Here is a 23,464-nt window from a genome sequence, read left to right on the forward strand (position 1 = left end):
CCTAGAGTGAGAGACGCGCTGTTTTGTATGGCATTCAGCCATACATGTTTGAACCGGAATCAGACGATGAACAGAATAAACAGGTGCGTTTCCCGTACAACGATGCAGCTCGCTGCTTCACTATCATAGTACGATGCATCGTTGGAGAAATCAACTAGCTAGTCATGACGGTCTCCCAATACCCATTGTCGCAAAGTATCGTTCAACCACGTTGGTTTTGCACATGGTGGAGTAGTAACTACTTTTAATGAAACCGTTTGATGTCCAATTAATGCTAGATTTTTTTATATAAATTACAGACATTTCATTTGGAGGTGACGTTGGATCGCGAACAGTAGGCAACGATCCACACTTGATGATTAACTTTGAGGCAAAACCTGCTTTGAATTGACCCTCGTTCACAAAACAATTAGTCAGAAAATGATTTACGCAAACCAACACATTCTCATCCCAAGACATCATCTAACTGACGCTTTTGACCATATGTCAACATCCAACGTTTTAGGGTACCCTTTAACGTAAGTTAGATGACGCTATCCTTGGGCGTCATCTAACTGACGCTTTACCTTTAGCATCAGTTAGATGACGCGGGTAGGTTTAGGTCTGGGGTAGGGTTAAGATTAGATAGCGTCATTTAACTGACGTTAAAGGGTGCCCTAAAACGTCGGATGTTGACGTATGGTCGAAAGCGTCAGTTATATGACGTCTTGGGATGAGAAGGGGCTGGTGCAAGCATAAACGTTTTTTTAGAAGTTTAAGAGGCGCCAATTTCCTTCGTAAATAATATCCATTCATCTGTTTTCAGTGGCTCTGATGTTGGAAGTAAGGGAAAACTACAATGTATATTATTACATCCCACAACAGAACACTTATGTTGCTTAGGAGACATTTTTGACAAGGCAGCACAAATCGTCAGAACACCGGCTGTCGTTAAAACAATGGAGGATTGTGTACAGATCACAGAGGGCCGGGTCTATGCAAAAACCAGTGTCAATCAAACCACGTCGGTGGGGCTTACGCAATTCTACGTCACATTGCACCGAATCTTAGAACAGCTCGTTCTGAGACAGTGCTTATGATTTATTGAGATTGTAAAAAAATCATTATTTTATCATTCTAGGGTGGTTTTGCTCACACACTGCCAACATTGTTCAAACACCAATTAACAGTGAAATTTGCATAATAGGTGCCCTTTAAGGTTTTAAGCATTCAGCAATCTCACGTTCATCTGCCTTCAACAAAGACCCCATCTCAAAATCCAATCAACATCTGATGCTATCAACAAGTCCCAGCCCTTTTTCAATAATCTGTTACACCTGGTTTCAACATCAAAGTATGGAAGAAATGAGAAGTTTCATCCTGACTTTAAAGCAGCTCATCTTACAATATTGACTGCTATACTTGGAGGACAAAGGGTGGACTTTGAAAGTGATAGCTTATAAAGACTTGAGTATTGCAATATAGTTTTGCCAATGTTTTAGCAGATATACCCACTGTGGTTGGGAGGGTTAGGCAGCACGATACCACTTCACTTTACGGAAATCAACCAGACGCAAGGTTTCAGCTCTCATGCTGTTTTTGACTGAAGTATGTCCGGTAGCTGTTAGCACAACTTCTTTGGATAAGCTGTGATTTGTAAAAGTGGACAGCGTGTGTTGCATTTCAATGTGTGGATACTCTGAAATACCTCCAAAAGGTGAATAAATTGTGACCACCCCTAGTAGTTTGTTCAGTTTCATGCATATTGCATAAAATGTGCTCAGACATTTCCAAAGTCTCCAAAATAACAAGCTTCCACACTATTTCAGGGAGAGAGAAATAAAGTTGTGCTGACAAGGTGCCAAGCTGCTTGGTAAGTTCTTCCTAAGTCTGGATTTGTGAGATTTGTGGCATTGAATCTTTGAAAGATCATTTGAAGACTTTTGTTGAAAGTACGAAAAAACTTTGATTTTCAATTTTTCATCATATTGAACACCATTGTTTGCTATTGGTTTAGTATATAGTGCTGGAAGGAAGTTAAATTATACTGACTATAACGTATATTCATTTTACTCATTTCTTTAATTTTGTTTGTATATATTATCACATAATCATGTTACCATGCATGTGAATGAAATGTAATTGTAATATTATCAGACTTCCCTTCCCTTAAATGTGAACTGTAATGGATTTAGATATGAAGAGTTCAGATGCAAAAGCCTCTAAGTGCCATTTGAAATTTTCTTCTAGAATGATCATTTTTATCAAGCCTGTATATTTAAGTTCAGTAATTTCCCTTAAATTGCAATGAAGATTACCTATTAATTGTCATTTAAGTGAAATTACTAAACTGAAATATACAAGGTTGATAAAAATGGTCATTTTAGAAGAAAATTTCAAATGGCATTTAGAGGCTTTTGCATCTGAACTCTTCATATGTTTATTATGTATATTTGCCATATTACCATGCTTTAATAAAGAGAGAGTGTGTACTCTATAGGCAGCTAGGATGCATGAAGATGTCAGAGATCATTAACAATTAGTAGAATGAGTCATTGAGTTCATTTACCAGCAGGTGGTGCTTGCTGCTATACTGCTTTACGCTGAACTGTCAGTATTCTCAACTTTTGATCATCTTGATCTTCTTTTGAACTTTACATTCAAAAAATTGTATTATCTTCTCTCTGTCTCTAATGTCAACTTCTTTCTTTTCTTTTGCAGTGCTTTCCTGCACATTGTAATTTAAATACATGGTCACACGTTATGTCATTTTTTTTACTGTGTAATTACACCAGTAAGTACTGTGTAATATTAATTAACAACATGTTATTATGTAGTTAATGTTTGAGTTTGTTGCTTGTAATTATGCACAATTTACTGTTATTAATATAGTACATAATACATGCAATATGTGTAACAATTGCACATTAAAATAAAGTGAGGAAAGGGAGGTTCAGCTTTATAGTGCAATTGATGTTTTAAAGACAGTGTTTTTATCTTTTATTGATCATGTTGTATCAGAAGCACAAGGAATAAATTATGAAGCTGTGAGCAAATATATATATATATATATATATATATATATATATATATATATATATATACCACAGCAGCACAGCAGCTGTAATTACCTTTCAGAACACTAGTGGTGTTTTCTGCGTTTGCTCTATGTATTAATGCATATTGGCTCTAAATAAATGAATGAGTTTTGCACTGTAGATACATTAGTAGCACAGTTTGAAGAAATTCCCCTTTTGGAATAATAATATAAAAACGTATGGCCTACGTGATAAAAAAAATACATAATTAATAATCTATCCTAACTAAAACTTTAGTTGTGTTTTCCTCTATAAAATGGTAACTTACGTTTATGTGTGCAGTGACCTATGAATGAACTCACTGTTGATTTTAGCTTTCAATGTGGCATGAATTGTCATACACACGGTTATCAACCTCTGATGGGAAGTGGATCTTTGTAAAATAGATACCTTCCCTGACTGCTGCCTCAGTTTTCTCTCATTTAGTTTCTCTTTATCTTCCTCTCTTTCTGTAGCTGAAAACACTGGCTTTTTGAGAGTTTTTTTTTTCTCTCTCTTTAGGTGTAAGAGATTTATTTCATCAGGGTGGGTAAAATAATCACATGACTGAATGAGGCGTACTAGTGTGTCTTGCACACATAGTCACCTTTTTGGATGCGGAGTGAATTGTATCAGATGTGTTGAAAGTACTGGATGAGTGGGAGAAACTTTAGAAAGTTTTTTTTTTATTATTGGTTAAATGAAACAGTGCCTCAGTGTTGATGGTACAAGGACTTAAAATGACCCTTTCAGATCCATCTTAAACAATATCTTTAGAAACCACCCTTAGTGAATGGGATACAGCTTAAAAGTCATAATTATATACAGTACATTGATGATATCATTGATGTCCTTGACAACCTTGATTTCTGAAGGATCATGTGATGAAGACTGGAGTAACGACTGCCATCCCAGGTTCACGGTCAAATCTTTTCCTTCCCAGTCTGTTACTTTTGTTTATCTGTTCCTGAAGTTTCCTAGTGTCTGTAACTTTGTATCTTTTTTTTTTTTGGGTTCATATCATTAATAAACCTGATTTGCACTTGGATCCAACCCTTGTTGGTCTCCGAGTTCACCCACTTTACAAAAGCTCAAAAAAACTTTTAAAATTTACATGAGATTTATGATCATATAAACAAACTACAAAGTCGTATTAATGGTGGGATAGAAGTCTCTTATGGTCACCAAGGTTGTTAAAAAAAAAAGTTAAACTTTTTGTCAGATATTATTACTATTTAAAGGTGCTGTATGTATTTTTTTAGCAGCCTCTGTCGGTGATGTTTCAGATTGCAACCAATTTTGCTCTTGCTCATGCTCAAACACAAGAGCGAGCGCTCATGGTATACGGCCACACTGAGACTTTCAACTCATCGGAGAAAGCATCACACAACATGCTGGGAACTGAAGTAAACTCCCACTGCAACGTTACCAGTGGCGGTTCTACTTTGAATTACACCCAGGGCGAGACCCCCTTCGAGCCCCTCCCCCACCCCCCCCCCCCAAAAAAAAAAAAAAACTTTGCATATTATAGGCTACTGTAAAAACTCATAATTAAAGTTGATTTTAGTTGATCATTTTGAAAAGTATTAGATAATATGGTGACCAAAATCTTGTTCAAAAAGCCTAATACACAGTGAAATCAATTCACCAAGTTAATAACATTAAAGATTTATTTTAAATGAGTGTCTTTCATCTTACCTACTAAACTTAAAAAAAGGTTAACACAAAAAAAGGTTTTATATAAAGATAAACTTCATATTTCAGCATTTAAATCATCTCTATATAAAGAATGAGTCAATAAAGATACATTACTGACATTTATAATGCACAGTAGCTTATATTTTATTATTAATAGTAAAATTGTACCGATTTTCCCATGGCTGTCGTTGCTATAGAACCATGCACTCATTACACTGCGTTTTCCAACGACAAAGAAGTTTTAGTAGCTAATGTATTTCCACCACAGAAAAACGCTTGCTGTAGCTCTGCTAAAAGATTTATTTACGGAGAAGAGAAAAAAACACCCCCAAGTGTTTGGGTGCACGTGCACTCCCATACTGAAAAGTTTATGAGCGCGCTTCCCGTGAGCGCAAAATGAGCGCGCTTCCCGTGCGCCTATTTGAAACATAGAGGATTTGAAATAACGACCTCGAGCGCGCAAAAGACGCGATACGTGAACTAATCAGGAGATCCCCTTGACATCGCTTCTGCGCACGGCACCTTCTCAGGAAGCAGGGTGCTATTGCCAATAATTGAATCGAAATGATAAAAAATAGAAAAACTTCGCGGCACAGAGTATTTTTTTAACTGCTCGTGCCGCCCCCCATGTGACATGAAGAAATGCCGCCCCGGGCGACTGCCCGGTTCGCCCGTGCCTAGAACCGCTACTGAACGTTACAATAATAGGTTACTTTTTAATCAGCTTGACGTTGAACTAATGCTCATACCATGCTAACGTTATATTTGTGGTGCTATCTAGCATAAGGCATTTCACAAACTATTCGTCTATCTTTCACAGTCAGCAATGTCAACACAGAATGTATAATATGATAACGAAAATGGTTAGTGAACTAAACAATTTCAGTGTAACAGTAAGATTGTAAGAAGTAACATTACTGTACTGAATGTGTCTGGAAATGCGCATTATAACAATATGAAAGTAGTCGCATGAGTGACGTTAGACAGTATCTAGTACATAAAATAAACGTTACAGTACATCCTAAAGCACCTACTTTTTGCTATGCTGGAACAGTCTTTTGTATTCATTTCATGTCTCATACAGTATATGTTGTAGTTAATCTTATTTCATTACAGTTCACCATTATTATTATTATCACAATAAAAATAGGGGAGGTTTCTGCATAATTCAAACACTCTTGCGATATTGATCCGTGTTTTCGTCCTAAGTCGATCAGATTCACGTTTGACCTGACGAGCTTCAGCAGATACATTTTTGTTTTGTTTTTATATTTATGTGGAGTTTGTGTTGGAGCCTATGTTGTTTTTTGGTGTTATCAGACTCCATGTCGTTAGCTGCAGTGCCGTCGCATAGACTGTGTAGAAGGCGAGAGAAGCGCGCATGCACGTCACATCTGATGGATTTCGCAGAAAATCCGACCTGGAGACTTGCTGGCCTTCAGAGGTATAGCGAAACCCAACAAGTGGATCATTGTAATGTGTGATTACAACCCCTTAACACACATGCAATAAAAAGGATTCATTTTAGAAGAAAAGTTACATTTAGCACCTTTAAAATAAGTGATTTCTATTTTCTACATATTTTAAAGGAAACACTAGATATATATAGCTGCACAGGGTAAAAAGCTGACAAGACAACTTGGGAACAGTCAAACACTAATTAACAGTGACACACATCTAAAGGGACTACAACAATGACACACAGGACAGGAAACATGAATGTAACAGCTTTAAAGTAGAGCTTCAGTTGGGAGTTGTGCACTCATTGCCAGTAGAACTGATGAAATATATAGTGATATAATGTAATATTGATACTATCAAAGAGGAAATTGACAGAAAGCAGGGGCCCAAAATTGTTCATGACATATAGCACTAACCCAGGCTTTCCTATTTGAAGAAGACAAAAGTGCATTTTCACTTTACAGCATTTACCTTGAGTTTGGCCTTTGGACCTCTGTCTGGCTCCTTTCTGAGTGTGTTCTGTGTATTCTTCTTCACCCATCAAGTCTCGACTGCCCTGCTGTTTTAAGTGGACGCGCTGTCATATTTCTTCAGGGACATGATAATCACTGATATTACTAGTTCTCTACATGGCTGTAAAGGACAGACTTGCTTCTTTATAAGGATTTCTCTGCAAACCTTTTTATCTGTCTCCATGGGAGGTCAAAGAATGGCCTTTGAAACAAAAATGCATTGTGGCATTGTCTCCTTTAATCTTTTGGCTCCGTTTTGATATACAATGCAAATTCTACTTTTTCTGGCCTGGTAGGTGATGATAGATAGAAACATTGTGTTTAGATGTTCACAGATGACGTGACCAGACGTGAACTGTAAGAGGGCATAGTAATGGACAAACTCCTGTTTATAAAGCCTAAAGCCTGATGCTACCTTGTATTGATCATCATTCTTTAATTAAATTAAATTGTATTTAATTTTTAACTCAAGCTTTGAGATATATCATCCATGTCATCCAGGATTGTCTGTGAATACCTTGTTTCAAAGCACGCTTGAGAAGTGGTCATGAACAAAGGTGGAGTTTACCTGAGTCAGGACATGGTCAACACTGCAGCTCATGGTGCTTGAGGTCCGAGGCTATTGTCCGCACCCACCACACTGCTATCCCTGGCTCGCACTGGCCCAACAGCTATTGTTTCATCATTTCCAAGAGATATGTTTTCTATGGTAACAACGTATTGGTGTAATTTTTACAGTGCACTCTCAATGGCAATATTTTTCTGTTTAGATCAAAAGACAGGAGTTCTCATTGCCTTGTTCCATCAGTTTCAGGTAGAAAAATTATTAAAATTGCGTTACTGTGAAAACACAGCGAAGATGAACTACTTTGTCACCATGTCAGAACCCATAGAACTAAACCAGCACTGAAAAGAACCTCAAGAGTGTCTTTACGGCTCTAAAAGGTATGATTGCACATGACGTTCACTTCTTACATGCGTAACACCGTCTGGTTTCATCTCGGCCTTGATCGTCAAATAACCGCCGCTCCTCAGAGTGTATGAATTCAATTTATCCTGACAGTGATTCTGTGGCTCTTACCAAAAAGCGCTGGCCTGGGATATAATTTGATAATAAATAGACCAACAGTTTCCGCAGTATACATTTTGTTCACCTAATGGAGGCACAAGAGTGGCAGGCGCTCAGATCTGTCCTGATGGGACGATAACACGGAAAACACTTCCAATCATTTAATCACAGACCTTTCTGTTCTCAAAGACAGAAAGGGTTGAGACTAATGACTCATGAGCAATAAGCAAGTGTTTAAGTAAATGTACTTGCAGGGGAAAAAGCTTTTTCCAAGTGGCATATCAATATTTTAAGTAGAGTTTCTATCGCTGTCTCTACCTAACTTGATTAGTTGTGTGATGTGTTCTGACAGGCTTGTTGTTCGAAATACCCCATTAACTGTGTCTGTCAGCTTATTTTCCCTTGGTAGGCAGCATAACACCCATATATTTCATAATTTGTTTTGCTATCAGGGCTGATTTGTAAATGTGCAAATTCTAATTAGTATCAGCCACTGTTTCTAATTTATTAAATATTAAATGAATCCTGCGGTGGATGCTTTTCTCTTCCCAAGATGGAAGTTATGCTATGCAAATTCTTTGGCCTTTTAGGTTGTCAGCACTTTTTAAATGCACCAAAATGCTTTATTCCTGGTTTGTTTGTTTTCCCTCTCCAGTCGTCTTCGAGTTAATATTTATTTATCTTAGATCTCAGGCTTTCTTTTTCATCCAATAAAGGCGTCACAGTCTGCTGGGCTTCAATCCTGCCGCTTTGTTTAACTTCATTACAGCTGTCTTAATCTAAGGCCTAGTCGCTTGTTTCAGAGGCTGCATAATACATCTTCTGAAGTCACTTTGTCACTTACACATTAACAATTGTTTTGTCCACCCCCCACGCACCCCCCCCCCCCCATGGCTGTCTAACCCCTGGAGATGGAGGTGAAATTACATGCTCATAGTCTGCTACAGAAAAAAAACCAAAACAAAAAATAAAACACAAGAACAACCCTGTTTATTTTTAAACAGCATTTATAAAGTCAGCATGAAATATGAATTCTATTGTTTAGTTAAGATTTTGCTCTGACCATAGACACTAAATCGCTTTGTTTTCTCAGTGTGACAGCTGCCTGCGAACTGGACGCGATTTGAAATATGTCATTTGTATTGAATTACCAGACATTTATCGAACACCCACTTATCCCAAGTGAACTTCAGTCTAATTAAGTTTCAAGAAACACATCCATCAAGCTATTGAGGCAGTTAATTTGCCATTGCCTCCTGGATCTGTATTCCCTTCCCGAATCACTGGAATTCACATGAGCATCGTTTTCAGCGGTGTCATTCGCTTTTCCTTCCTACTGGGCTGCAGCTGGCACAGCCACACTTGAAGCCTGCTCGCCCCACATGCTATTAAAACATGCTTCCAGAAAAATCCCCCCGTTGTGGACAATTGTGAAAGAAGTCCCCCAGCTCTTCCCTTTGTGTGACTGTTTCTGCTGGGGTAATTTCATTAGAGTGTTGGTGTTTGATACTATATAATGAAGTGAGACTGAAGGGGGAGTGAGGGTATCATGGTTTACTTTCCAAGGTCATTTCAGCCAACAGGACAAACCTGAAGGAACAACATCAGTAATGCAAGGAACTCCTTGTTTTTCCTCAATGTACAAAATACAGCTTCCTAGATCAATGTACAAATGAATATAGTTAAATTTTAGTTTTACTTTCTTTGTCAATTGTGCAACCCAGACTGCTTGGAAAAATGTGCTTGTGGTGACATATCTGCACAATGACATTACGTTGCTTCTTTCACGCTACACGGCACATACAAAGTGAAATGTCCAATGTCCAGGCTCTAAAAAAATCATGTTCGAATTTCTCAGAAAAAGATGAACGTAAATGTGGCAACGTTATGGCATTGGTTGCGGTATGTATTGTGGCAGTTCAGAAATTAAATAAGCTAAAATGTTAACAAAAGCAAATGTTAGATAACAACAACCATGCCATTTGTTTGAGCTCTTTGAACTTGAGTTTCATAACTCATAATTTACAGGACTCGTGCTGTACTAGGTGAGCTACTGAGCAAGTTTACAATGTCAGAAAAACCATATACTGTATATGGAGCTGGTAATGTCATGTAAATAAATTATTTGTTTACAAATCATGCACTATTGTAAAAGCATTTTGAGGTCATAACATAGTATATTGTGCAAAAAATAGTCTTATAAAATATTAATATGCACCTGCATGTATTGTAAATACGTGTAAAGAGGTATAAGGTAAAAAAGGTAAAAAAAAGTATTTGTGTATTTATTGTTTAGTTAGGCGGCTGTACAATTGTTATACCTTATAGTTTAAAAATGCAGTTTTGAATATCTGAATGGGACAGTTAAATGGGAACATAATTACTGCGTGCCAAATCCGTGTGGCGACTGAGAAAACACTTATATTAATTATAGAAGAATGAGAAATTATGTGCCATCTAATTGGTAATCAGTTTGTTTTGTACTTCAGGCTACTTGCATATGAAAATGAATGATGGGATATTTATTTAATTTATTCTAGTTTTTACAGACATTTACTGGGCAGAACTCATCTACATAATAATCAGTAAAATGACAGATCACAAACATAAATATTAAAGAGAAGTAATAAATTGCATCTAATTTTTTTCTTCTCATACTGCTCATAAATCAAAGATGGACCACCCATTGCTCTTGTTATACTTTATTTGAGACAATTATGTTTTCACACAGAAGGTAGATAGCCCTCAACTTGTTTTTGGTCCCGTATATGTTATTATGGTATGTGTAGCTAGTCGTTTAGGCATGCTAACTGGGGCTAGCGTCTTCTCTCATTAGTGCAATTATCCGTGTGAAGAAAACCTGTTTCCGCTTGCTTCCTTTACATTCTGTCCTTTCTTTTGGCCCCTGCATGATTCTCACTTTTCTGCATAGAGACAATAGCCCCCACACTATTTGTCATAAAATCCCTCATTTGCTGGATCCTGAGGAAAGCAGATTATGCTTATTTTTCATTTGGACAGAGGGAGATGGAGCCAGGTGTTTGGCAGCAGTGGAGTGTTCAGGTGTAACCGGGCCGGCGATGGGACATGATGAGTTGGGGCTGATGAAGGATGAGGCGTAGAAGATTTCAGAGAGTGCGGCACCCTGCTGGCCGCTCCCTCAAGAGCACCCCCACTGATCAGGAAGAGGGGAAACTTTCCTTTTTAATCTGCTTGAGCCGTGATCACTTTCTGCTGCCTTAATTAGCTCTGTGCAGCCTTGATGAAAATGCAAGGTTTGCAAGCGCAAGGCATTCTATTCTGCTAAACTCATCAAGATCACTTGTCTTGAGTCTCAAGGTGATCTTTTATCTCACTTCTACAGGTGGTACTTCTTAACAAATGAAGTTTCATTCTCTGAACTTAGATAATATTAAAGTTAAGGCATTTTATTTGTGGTATAATATATGGGGATTCAAAATCTGACTCCAAATATGAGTACCCTGAAGGACCATTAGTAAGATGATGTTTCCCCAACAGACATTTACTGACAATCTAAGTAGCTTTGCAAGTACATGTCAACCTTTTCTAACCCTAACCCTACCAGTCTACTAATACTAACACCATGAAACTTAGTGTGTAGGTGATGCTACTTCAACATAATGTGTTAAAGGGACGATCAAAAAAGAAAGTAAAACGTAAGATCAATTTGCAGGTATACTCACCTAAAAAAATATTAGGAACACCATAATAATACTGTGTTTGACCCCCTTTCGCCTACAGAACTGCCTTAATTCTACGTGGCATTGATTCAACAAGGTGCTGAAAGCATTCTTCAGAAATCTTGGCCCATATTGATAGGATAGCATCTTGCACTTCATGGAGATATGTGGGATGTATATCCAGGGCACGAAGCTCCCATTCCAACACATCCCAAAGATGCTCTATGGGCTCTATGCATGGCGGTATTTCCGGTGAAGGATTAAGGATGCTCGATAACTTCCGCCGATCGTAGAGTCCAATGCAATACCGAGAATTTATATTGAATTTTATACTCCATGGTTATAATAAAGAAACGTTAGTCACAAAAAACAGATAAAACAGACACCCCTCGTTGTGTTTATGCTTCTTTTTAAAATTATATTAAATAAACATAACTATATATAAAATTACATCTAAACGTATGTACGTTTCGTTTCAAAGACGGGAGGACAGTACATTTTGAAGTCTCTGCCATAATCCCGTTTTCCTCGGTTCTCCTCCGCTTAAATCTCCACAACCGGAAATGGACGAGCATCCTTGCGTCAAATGCGGAACTTATGCGTGCATATAGCCCATTGGGTTGAAATCTGCTGAATGTGGGGGCCATTTTAGTACAGTGAACTCATTGTCACGTTCAAGAAACCAGTTTGAAATGATTCAAGCTTTGTTACATGGTGAATTACCCTGCTGGAAGTAGCCATAAGAGGATGGAATGGACATGGGGATGGACATGGTGAAAAACAATGCTCAGGTAGGCTGTGGCACGATGCCCAATTGGCACTAAGGGGCCTACAGTGTGCCAAGAAAGCATCCCTCGCACCATTACACCACCACCACCAGCCTGCACAGTGGTAACAAGGCATAATGGATCCATGTTCTCATTCTGTTTACACCAAATTCTGACTCTACTATCTGAATGTCTCAACAGAAATCGAGACTCATCAGGCAACATTTTTCCAGTCTTCAACTGTCCAATTTTGGTGAGCTCTTGCAAATTGTAGCCTCTTTTTCCTATTTGTAGTGGAGATGAGTGGTGCCATGTGGGGTCTTCTGCTGTTGTAGCCCATCCGCCTCAAGGTTGTGCATGTTGTTGCTTCACAAATGCTTTGCTACATACCTCGATTGTTACAAGTGATTATTTCAGTCAAAGCTACTCTTCTGCTCTTCAAAGCAGCTTGAATCAGTCGGCCCATTCTCTTCTGACCTCTAGCATCAACAAGGCTTTTTAGTCCACAGGACTGCCGCTTACTGGATGTTTTTCCCTTTTCAAAGTATTCTTTGTAAACCCTAGAAATGGTTGTGTGTGAAAATCCCAGTAACTGAGCAGATTGTGAAATACTCAGACTGGCCCATCTGGCACCAACAACCATGCCACGATCTAAATTGCTTAAATCACCTTTCTTTCGCATTCTGACATTGAGTTTGGAGTTCAGGAGATTGTCTTGACCAAGACCACACCCTAAATGCATTGAAGCAATTTTTTAAGTTAGACATCAACCTTCTTAGTATTCCTCAATCAAATAATTATAAACAATATAACAAGAAAAAAATATATAAAATTATAAAACAATACTTGTTTTCCCATTATTATTATTATTTTTTTTTGTAAAAATTGTACATGGTTGCTAAAGATCCAAGGTGACTAACAGTGTATATATTTTTTTTTCTGCACAACAATAATTGAATCTTTGATGACTGAATAAGTGCAATTCACTTTCATTCCACAAGATGGCAATGTCTGATAGAGAATGATGAAGTGATGTTTCACTCATAGTTACCGCAGGCAGACAACAAAAGAATGAAGTATCATTAGCAAAACACATAAGAACTGAAAGCAATCAAGTATTAGTGTCACTGTGACCTGATGATGGATCTGGTAAAGAATTCGTCAGCGATCAAAATATTGATTTTGAAGATGTTGAAAATTATAATTTTGAGAATGTGTTTGACATCACATATATGAGCCAGATGCTGAGTGTACTGGGAAATGAGCTCTGACGAGGAAAGTGATGATGGTATAAAACATCTGCTCAACCCGAACCCTTCCAAGCGCCAAAAGGTAACAAAATATGCTTTATTTTATTCTTCTGTAATTGTTATATTAATATCAGGAGGAGAATATTATATTATTACGATAGCTAGAGATCCAGCCGTGTTAGATATAGATCCGGCTCGCTATTCGAGACCTAAATAAGTAATAATGATTGGCAAAACATTAATGTATTTAATTTAAAATAAGTTTAAAAGGGGTTGGTCTGAAATAGCTTCATTATTCATAGGTGTGGTTTGGGTGTAATGTGAAATAAACCAATCAGAGCGTCATCCAACATACCCTTTAAGAGCAGGTGCACATGTTGCACGGCAGATTGTTATTATGGCGAATTTACCAGGCGCATGCCAGGACAGCCCGTTCTCATCCCAAGACATCATAACTGATGCTTTTGACCATACGTCAACATCCGGCGTTTATGGTATCCTTTAACGTCAGTTAGATGACGATCCTAAGGCGTCATCCAACTGACGCTTTACCTTTAGCGTCAGTTAGATAACGCGTGTATAGGTTTAGGTCTGGGGTAGTGTTAGGGTTAGATAGCGTTAGAAAGCCTGCCCTAAAACGTCGGATTTTGACGTATGGTCAAAAGCATCAGTTGACGTCTTAAGATGAGAATGGGCTGGCCCAACATCTTAAGTAACTTTCTTTTTTTTATGCTAATATTTTGCAAGACCCCTTAGCACCCCCTTTTTTAACTTCGGATGTCTAATGTCATAAAGTCCCATTTTGCTATATATGAAGAGTTCAGATGCAAAAGCCTCTAAGTGCCATTTTAAATTTTCTTCTAGAATGATAATTTTTATCAAGCTTGTATATTTAAGTTCAGTAATTTCACTTTAATGGCAATGATAAATACCTATTAACTTAAATATACAAGTTTGATAAAAATCATCATTAAAGAAGAAAATTTCAAATGGCTTTTAGAGGCTTTTGCATCTGAACTCTTCATATATATATATATATATATATATATATATATATATATATATATATATATATATATATATATATATATATATATCTGCTTTCCATATTTTATCTTTGTTAACTATCAATACTACTTTAGAGTCTTTATCCAGTCTGAAAATTATAGCCAAGATATGGATAATGCATTCAAACAAGACCAACAAACATGCTAAATTGTTCTTTTTAAAGATGCTCATTGTCCAGCTCCAGGCTCACTCATTATACCACAGCTTGATGCTGAGTCATGCATGTCTAATGGAGCAGGGAGACTGCAGAGTATCTCTGTCTTCAGCCGGTCCCTCAGACACACACCACGACAGGCTTTCCCTGGGGAGAACGAATGGAGGCTGCTAAAACATGCCTAAGCACTGTCTCTTTGTATCAGAAGGAGCGGCACGCATGACGACGCCCAGCAGAACCTAGCAAGGACCATTATTCCCAGCCTCAGAGATCCACCTGTACCCAGTCTTCAGGGAGAATCTCTCTTCTCAAAGTCTTCAACACTGGATTTAGGACTGACTGGATATCAAGGTATAAACTGCTCTTGTTTATAAAGATGGTGAAATGTTCTCGATACAAACAGCCACAAAGCTTTAGATAACGTTTTACACTACATAAAACCAGCACAGTATGTGAGTTTTCTCTCTCTCATCAATGCTCAGAAAATGTCCTACAGTGAAATAAAATACTAGGCCTTGAGCAAACCACCGGGACTTGTCAGTAGTCTTCTCCCATGTCCTAATTACCGTCAGCAGGCTTGATGGACAGTAAAACCATCTGAAATCAAGCCTCAAGAGGACACTGTTCAGTTAACTAATAAAGGCCTGACGGTTAATACTCTCCTGAGAGGCCTGACAAACCTGTAAATCAGTCTTCGACATCCTTTTATCTGTGTAGTCCACAGTCTGATCTTTACCTTGAGAAATGTTGTGCTGCATTTTGTGCTGCGAGACCTTTAAGAGTTTCCCTGATCCAATAACTGGAAACCTTATGGTTTGACCCCCCCCCCCACAACCCACCAACCCACCCCCCCATTATTCCTTATAATTTCCTAGGCTCAACTAATGTGGCTTTGTCTGCACGTCCTCAGTGCAAATGCTCCTTGCATTATTGTGTAAGCATCTCGAATTGAAACATCCGCCTTGTGAAATATTGACTTTAATATCTCATTTGAAAAATTCATGAAACCTTTGATGTTAAATCCATACTCAATTTAGCAAAATGCCACTAAAATATGCAGAGGGGGGCAGAAAACATTATTGTCTGTGCTTCTGTGGAGAAATTACATTTTATGGCTGTTACACCAATCTTTCCCATGTTTTCTTTTACTTTTTTTTTCCCCTCGTCTGGGGGAAAAAGTGGAGGCGACCCATTAGAGGCGAAATGAAAAGCACTATTGATTGGTCTCTTATTCCTCCACTCTTTGCCTCATTTCCTAAATGGACGGTAATAAGGGCTTAGCCATGGTAACACACAATAAGCTTTAATGAATGAAACTTTAAAGAATTAGCGAGTGTGTATGTGCGTGTGTGATGCTATAATTGGTGGATCCCTTGCGTTTGGCTTTGAGATACCTTTTCCATTTAATAAAGGACACACATGCTAATGTTGCAATACAATAAAGACAATTGATGTATATATATATATATATATATATATATATAAAGAGGAGCCGTGCTTTTCTGCATGGTTGGCTGAAAGTGCCGTGAGGAATGGTGAGATTTTTAAAAGGCATCATATTAGAATTAGATTTCCTGAGGCTAATTATGATCAAACACAGCCCTTTGAAATGGTCCGAGGTTATGACAGGTAGAAAAAAAGAGCCTTTTAGCAAATGGATTTCTGTGGAGAAGAAAGAGTGTGAAAGGGAGTGCAAAGGAGAGAGTGCAAAAAGAGAGAGTGAGTGGTGCAAGAGAAATGAAAAGACAGACGAATGTTGTGAAATCCACTTGCGTGCTAATAGAGTTGCATTCGCCTTTGGTAATTTGTAAGCACTTTACCCCTATCGATCAAGCTGAGGGAGGGAAGGAGAAAAAATTACACTGCATTAACATGTCCCACTCTCTGCTCTCTCTCTCTCTCTCTCTCTCTCTCTCTCTCTCTCTCTCTCTCTCTCTCTCTCTCTCTCTCTCTCTCTCTCTCTCTCTCTCTCTCTCACACACACACACAACATCTCTCATGATTGTCCTGTTCATCTTTTCCAATATACCCCCTTTCATCATCCCACTGCATAACAAAGACTCATTCTTCCTCATTTACAAAACCTTATTTCCCTTCATGGTGCTGAGCTGGTTCTATAGGTTGAATTTGGGCAGCTGTTTTTGAGGTTTGTCAAGATACTTTGATTAAAATTAATTCCTCACATTCAGCTCCAGCTTATAGATGTAAGGTGGATCTCGAGCTTCTCAATGTAATTGTGATGCTATATAACTTTTATATTATATCATGAAGATTGTAATTCTTAAAGCTGAGTTTAAAGTAAAAATACATTTGTTAAAATATATCCTGTGAGTGACATTACTTTGTGTGGCACCGTTTAGACAAACAGCATTGTTTGCTATGTTTTAGGAGAAAAACAAACATTTGATTTAAAAATCTCATGTATGCCGTGGATACAAAAATAAGAAAGTTTTTAGATCATACCCATGATTATTAATATTTTGAGGATAACCAATATATTGTCCAGTATGTAAGGGATAATCTACAGTCAACCAGTCATTGCTAAATATTTTATGTTAACGACTGGCTGACCAATTAAATTAATACTTCAGTTGAAATTACGAAACAGTAAACAGTAGTAATAAGTCAAAATTGAATGAGATAAACAAAGAAGTCCTCTGAGGTATTTTTCACTACAATCGATAAACAAGAGGCAGGATGGTGCAATTTGCTTTGCATGAAACAAAATAGTGATTTCACTTGCGCAGATGAGCAGTTTGATATACAGGATACCTCTTTAACTGTACATGGTGTGCTTACACATTTTACAAGGACATGATTGTATTTTACAACATAATTTTGTAATAATGGTAATTCAGTAATAATTGAAATAATTTAAATAATAATTATAAATTCAATTAGCCTCAGGAAAAAAATAATAATTAAAAATAATTTAAAAATAATTTAAATAATAATAATAATAATAATAATAATAATAATAATAATAATAATTTTGTAATAATTTAGTGGATAAAATGCCCTCCTTGTGTTCCTTACATAAATAAAACAAATAAGTACAATATGTTGTGCAATTGAGAACCAGCCAACCTTTTCCCATTCTGTCCCAGCCAAGCCCATAATTTGAGCTAGGCCTACACATGCCACAAATATGTCAATCAGTCTTCTTATGCATAAGGTGAATCAACAACGGTCAAAGCTTATGTACATCCTGTCAAAGCTTATGTACATCCTGTCTCTGTGAAGCCAAAATAATATGCCATATACATATAGGTGTGACATAGTTTTCGTTACAGTCTGCAGATCTGTCAAAAATCAGACTCCACACAGACATCATCAGACATCATTGAGTGAATTGAGTGCTTGAAAAGAAAATTTGTGAAAAAGATTTGTGAAAGTCAATAAATGCGTTTCCCATATTTTGGCCCTGTCCTAAATGGATCCCTAAGTTATTGACGTTAAAGGGTACCCTAAAATAGTCCAATTGACTACAGTGGCTCAATCTATAGTTAATCAAAAGACGAGAACACTTTTTGTGTGCAAAAACAAACAAAAATTACAAATTTATTTCAACTATTCATTTACTTCTCTCTCTGCCTCGAGTCAGGTTACTAGTTCCCTTTCGAAGGGAACTCAACAATATGTCGAATGATGGTATGGGGAATGCCTCAGGCGTGACAGGTGTCTGAAATCAAATATCAACTCACAGTAATCAGGTTGACCGGCGACAGCCCGTGCATCATCAGCTTGAATGATGAGCGCGTCAATCTGGATGTATAAGAAGGGCGCCTTGAAACCGTGACAACATCTTTTCGTCTTCAGGGACTGTTTGTCTGTTTGATAGTATTAACGATTAAGCGTGCAGAGACGTGGAGAAACACTTTGCGCGAGTGTGCCGACTTGTGTCCAGATATTTGACACCGGAGGGTTCACACAATCTGTGTGTGTTCTGCCTGGGAGAAGAGCATGCGCGGGAAGGTCTCCAGGGAGTTTTTCTGCGCGAACTGTGAGAGTTTTCCTATCAGAACTCTCTGCTCTCGTCAGTCCCACTTCTCGAGGGAAGAGGGCACGGCATCTGAACCCCGCGGTTCTGGTTCCTGCTCGGGCTGAGGCTCAGTGAACGGTTGAGCTCGTGGAGCTTTCAGATGGAGCTGGCAGATTATCTGGAGAGGGGTGTTAACCTCGCGGATAATCTACTAGCTGACGAGGGTGAGTTACATATCAATGTTGAAGCTCTTTTCTTTCTCTTTCTGAAAGAAAAATAAATTAATTAATTAATAAAAAAAAAATGTTCTGTAACTGTTCTCTTCGGGCTATGCATGAGTTGGCTGCTGAGGATGTCAGTTTGGTTGAGAACGGACCATTTCAGCTCTCCTGCCCAGTGTACGCTGAGCTGGTTGACATTATGGGGCGTGCCACAGACAGATTGCAGTTGCAGTCGAGGCGCATATGGGAGGAACCCGCTCATGGTATTTTGGATGACCGGTTCCTCCCCACCCGTAAGCCACCAGCCCGGATGAGCATTCTATTCCTTTCTGATCTCCACGTTGGGATCGAGAGGGTGTGGAAGAACCTGTTCTCCTCACGTCTCTATCTGCATCAGCGGGCTAGTTTCGCTGCTGTGGAGGGAGCCGTGGAGCACAGATTTGTGTTGATGTCGCCAGTGGACGGGACGTTGGCTAACTATCTCACCTCTGGTCGGTCCTCTTCACTAAGAGCTCTGATCCTGCCATCCAAGCTGCACAAGACATCTTAACCCTTGAATGACAGAGCGTACACTGCAGCAGGTCAGGCAGGTGTGGTTCTGCACACCCTTGTGGTCCTCAGGCCTACCAGACCGATCTTCTGCGGGACTCCGGGCCACCAAACAGTCTGCTGTTCCATCGGTGCTATGGTGGCCACAGAGAGACATCTGTGGCTCTACCAGGCTGACATCGGGGAGAAAGGAAACTTTTCTCCTCGATTCGCCGGTTTCGCTTTCCGAGCTTTTCAGCCCTTCCGTCGAGACGGTGGTCGATAAGTTCAGGGAGGACGCGTTCTGCAGCGTTTAAGAGCTGCATAACGCGGAGGTCCTCTGCTCAGCCACAGGCAGGTGGAGGGGCCTGGTCTGTCATGGTCTGAGGATCACAGACAGACCCAGAAGTCCATTGTCGCTTCCCGTGCACCCCTTCCTCCCGGTAGGAGGAGTAGGGCACGCAGGAGGCGTAACTTCTGTGGAAGACAGGAATCTTAGGTCCTGGTTATGGTTATATAGTATTGGGCCAGGGCAGCACTGGCCCGCCCACATTACTCACTGGCCCACCCAGGCAAGTTAAATAAAAATACATTTTTAGTTTACTTTTATTATTCAAATGTATAGAAAATATATTAATATATACCCGATTTATTGTTGACTGCTGTGTATGTGTAATTTATTTCCCGGATAAAATGGAACTGTTGAAGCAAGTTGTAGAAAGCTTCCCACCTGAACGTTATTGTTTGCTATGGTTGCTCGGGCTTCCCGAAAGGGAAACTCTCTGAGCATCGTAGGTGCTATTTGAAAAAAGCAAGAGTTGAGGAAGAAGACATGCCACTACCTTCATCTACTGAGTCCACCCAGACCAGTTCTTCAGACTCATTACCCCAGTAGAAGGCTAGTCAGGTGCTGGTGGCAGCCGCTTCCTGCTCCCTCTCTCCCGGTCAGCTTTACGCGGGTTTACCCGCAGATCTAACTGAGATATTATTATTTTAGCTTACTTTATTTTCGGATGAACTGTATTTACTCTTCTGAATAGCCTGAATAAAATAGACAGGTTATTGTCTATACTGATTTGTCCAGCCTTTATTGAGCTCTGTTGGTTGAACATGATGATTTGCTAAATGTAAAGGTGTAACGTTAACTGTTTTTGCAGTTTGTCTATTAATTTTTCTACTCTCTAAGGTTAATTATTATTAAAGTATTTTTTCAGGAAAAACTACAGGCCCACCCAAATTTTCACTGGCCCACCCAAAATACAATTTCTGCCTACGCCAATGGTCTGAGACAAGCACTGATAAATTCTGATATTCAGCCCTTGCGCAGGATGACTAAAGCGCAATATAACTTGTACGTTACCTTGCAATCATCAAATCTCTCTCCTCAATCCACCCCAGGTTCCAGGGCGGCCAGCAGACCAGGAAAATCTCGAGAGGCCCCGAATTCGCCCTGCCCGACTTCGCCACTTTCTCGTACAAGCTTCAGTTTACCACGCGTTTTAGCCTGCAGCGCCAGGATTTCTGCAAGCCGAGACCTCACTCGCCTCCCATTTCAGCTGAGCTTTTCAGCATGACGCTTCTGCTGGGCCTGCCAGCTCACCCTCTGCCTCCCAGGTTTTTCCTCCTAATGTTTCTAACTTATTTCCTCTGCAGTGGCCTGTAGCACTGTAGCAGATGCTAGCGTGAGGCTGCCTCCGCTAGCAGTGCAGGCTCAAACTCATCTTCTTGCGACTACTGCTAACACCTCCCCTTTTCAGTGGCCTGAAGCTCAAGCAAGTGCGAGACTGCCTCAGCGTACACTCTAAACGACTATTTAGCGCTGATAGCCGACCTCACATTGTCCAACGGGGAGGGCACTTTTACGCATATCACGAACTCTTCTCAGCTAAATGCGCTGTTAGGGTTTCACAGTGTAACCAATACCCTTACTGGGGAGCACTCGACACTGACCTGCACAGCAGAGTTTTCCTTGGCTGCAGGAATATTTCTTGCATGGTCTGCAGGTCAGTGGCACATTCCACAATATCGTGCCCTCAAGTTAACCCCTCCGTTCCCACATGCCCGGAAACAGCACCAGTCAAATCCACCAGCTACGCACCAAGACCGGCGACTATCAACCAAAATTCCACACGAGGCTAATTTCAGCTCCAGAGCACTCACGGACAGCAAACAGCCTTGCAACAATTTTAACATCGGCAAGTGCACCAGGCAGCGTTGTCGGCACTTGCACATATGTAGCTTCTGTGGCGGTGCTCATGTCCGTCCTGTATGCCCTGTGTTTAAAGATGCCAATAAAAAATCAAAAAATTGTGAATATTTCTCGCCTTTCTATCAAACTAGGTCACGACCCAGACTCTGACTTCGCTGAATATCTGCTGTCCAGCCTACAACATGGTTTTAAACCTGGAGTTGTTTGTCCTCTCTCCCAAAACATCATCTGCGATAATCTCCAATCGGCTCTCGCCGAGCCCGATGTGGTAGACAACCTGATTAAAAAAGAAGTCAAGTCAGGCTTCATGATTGGCCCTTTTGACGAGCCTCCTTTCAAAGTTTTTCGCATTAGCCCCATTGGAGTGGCTACGAGAAAGTTTTTAGGTAAGAAACGCCTCATAGTCGATCTGTCAGCTCCTCATAGTCGATCTGCCACCCAGAGTCTGGGTGGTGACCGATGTGGTAGACAACCTGATTAAAAAATTAGTCAAGTCAGGCTTTATGATTCGCCCTTTTGACGAGCCTCCTTTCAAAGTTTTTCGCATTAGCCCCATTGGAGTGGCTACGAGTAAGTTTTTAGGTAAGAAACGCCTCATAGTCGATCTGTCAGCTCCACATAAATCCCTGTTCACCTCGGCTTTTAAAGTGATGCCCACTCACAAATTCGAGCATCCATGTCTCCTCTGTCTCTGTCCAGCGAGTATTTTTCTTCCAGCGGACATAGCGAGAGCCTTCCAGGTCGAGCATCCATGTCTTCTCTTTCTCCGTCCAACGAGTATTGATCTCCCAGCAGACACAGCGAGAACCTTCCCGGTCGAGGATCCATGTCTTCCCTTTCTTTGTCCAGCGAGTATTAATCTCCCAGCGGGCACAACGAAAGTTCCCCAGGTCAAGCATCTTCATCTCCTCCTCCTCCGTCCAGCCAGTTTTGATCTCCCAGCGGACATAGCCAAACCCTCCCAGTCAAGCATCTGTTTTTCTCTTTCCTGACTGGTGAGGCTTACCCTTTCCGATGCCATGACCATTGCCACAAGAACCATCCCGTTCCTACATCCATACTTACCAGTCCGACACCGTAAGCATTGAACTCTCGTCGGACACCGAGAGAGCTCTCCCAGTCAAAACAACTAGGCTCTTCTTGAAATGTCAGCCCGCCAATCTCTGGGCTCTTTTCGGGGGGTATTTAAGCAGGTGGCTGTCCTTTCTTTGCTCACTCTGCTTTATGGGGAGTACTCTGGGTTCGGGCCCAATTTCAGCACGCCAAATACGCATTACCATTTACTCCCTGAACATTTGTGAGTGTGAAATCGTGAATGAGGTTTGATAAACATTGTTCGTCAGGAGCAGGTGCAGTTAATTAACCCAATCAGCACCAGTGGAGAGCAATCAGTAATCAATCTAGGACAAGATAAATAACAGCAGAACCCACACTTTTTCCTTGACAGTTTATCAGCATCCCACCTCCACCCCATCTCCTCTCTTTTAGTTTGATCTCTAGTTCCATCTACTCTTACCACGGGGGGAGTACTCTGGGTTCGGGCAGAATTCCGAGCTCGGAGCCCTCCACCTGGACAGCACGGCAAGTACACATAATCTTTATCATAATAATTATATGTAGATGCAAACTTGTGAAATTGATGTTTTATTAACAAGGTTCGGGAGGAACACGTTCTAATGATGAAACAATCAAGCCATTGCAGCCAGCTGTCAGCAATCAGTAATCAACAGGTCCACTCAATCGGCCTGAGTGATGCCTATAAATGTACACAGTCGACTCACCCATATA

This window comes from Pimephales promelas, chromosome 8, assembly GCF_988280905.1.
Source record: "Pimephales promelas chromosome 8, fPimPro1.hap1.1, whole genome shotgun sequence".
NCBI lineage: Eukaryota > Metazoa > Chordata > Actinopteri > Cypriniformes > Leuciscidae > Pimephales > Pimephales promelas.